Genomic DNA, 1,635 nt, shown 5'->3' on the forward strand with positions numbered 1-1,635 from the left:
GCCTCCTTGTCCCTGGGGCACTTTATAAAACAGTGCCCAGGGACAGATACATTGTATATGACGTCGTGGTATGACCGTCTCGTCGATGTCTTGTCGGTGTCAGGTCGGGCTGCAGTCGGCAGCCGGCTGGTTGGTGCAGTCGGTAGCCGACTGGTTGGCGTAGTCGGCAGCCGGTAGTCGGCTGGTTGGTGTAGTCGGTAGCCGACAGGTTGGACTGAGGGGCTTTGCTAGCCCCGATGTCTTGAAATATCGTCTTGCCATTTTTGGGGTATCCGTGTCCAATTACTCCGACAAGATTGTTGAGCTGAAGCACAAGATTGATTATGAAAAGGCTCAGTTCAAGAAGCACATGGCCAAGCTCAATGTTGAAGACATTCAAAACTTCAAGGTCATGATGCATGAGCTCAAGGAGGCGTTCCACAAGAAACGAGAAGAAGCAAAAGGTTCTCGTGAGCGCATGAAGAATCTTGCTGCCAAATGTGTTCAAGGCTACAATGAAGCTGAAAAGCGCAAGGCTTTGGGGCGACCACGCATCGACCCCAGAATGGCTTCCAAGAAGAAGAAGAAGTCAGCTGTGGCCGAACCAGAAGCATCAAGGCAGGAAGAACCTCGCATTGTCTTTCCGGCCAGTATGACAGGCTCGAAGCCTATGGTCCCCACAGTGGCTTCAGAGTTCAAGAAAACTAGAGCAGCTGAAGCCGAAGCCAGAAAGTGCAAGACCAAAGCCACCACTGATGATGCTCGACCAACCAAGAAAAGAAAAACAAAGAAGAGAGACCGGGCTGCTCCCACAGAGCCCCTTGTTGTCAAGCCAATCTCAGTGGCTCGTCCTACGTCTGAACATCATGAGCGCCAGTTCATCATTCATGAGCCTGCTTCCACAGAGGCTCCAGTAGTTCAAGACATTCCAGCTGTTGACCCCACCGCAGCTGAAGACATTGGTCATCAAGACAATGTTGAAGATGATGAAGTCCTTCCTCAGATCGAACACAATGTGGTATCATCGCCCGTTCTCACGAACATCGAACTCATCAGCATTGGTCGTCCATTGATGCCAAATGCTCAAGATGACTCATGGGCTGATCACCCTCAAGAATCCCCTCGTCATGAAGAAACACCAGTTACTCCCCCAACCCAGGTCACCACTCCGGTGATTGACAATGAAGACCTTGAGGCCCAACCAACTCCATCTCCACAGGCGTCGCCAGCGTTTCGCAGGCTTCGCAAAGGACCAAGGCCACAGGTCACTTTGTCAAGTGTTCCAGAAGGAGAAGAGCGCCAATCTGTTTCACGCGAAGTATTTCCTAAATCCTCTCCTACTGCGAACATCCCTGAATCTGAAGCCAAAACGGCTGAAGATATTCCGGCCGCATCAGCCGATGACCAAGAAGAAGAACCAAGAGAAGAAGAACGTGTTGCTACACCCCCATCCAACCCTGAAGTTGTTCTCGAGGAGAACGTGTCCGACCCTCCAGCTCCTGAAGTGGAGGTTACCAACACTTAGCACCACATTACCAATACTTAGGCGGCCACCAACATCAACACTGAAGCCAATGATGTTGTCATGGCTGAAGCTACTGTGGCGCCTGAAGCTAATGTGGTGCCAGAAGTGAATGCACCTGAAGCCAATGCACC

The sequence above is a fragment of the Triticum urartu genome, chromosome 6A, assembly GCF_056163025.1.
Source record: "Triticum urartu cultivar PI428250 chromosome 6A, HENAU_Tu73, whole genome shotgun sequence".
In the NCBI taxonomy this organism is placed as follows: Eukaryota; Viridiplantae; Streptophyta; class Magnoliopsida; order Poales; family Poaceae; genus Triticum; species Triticum urartu.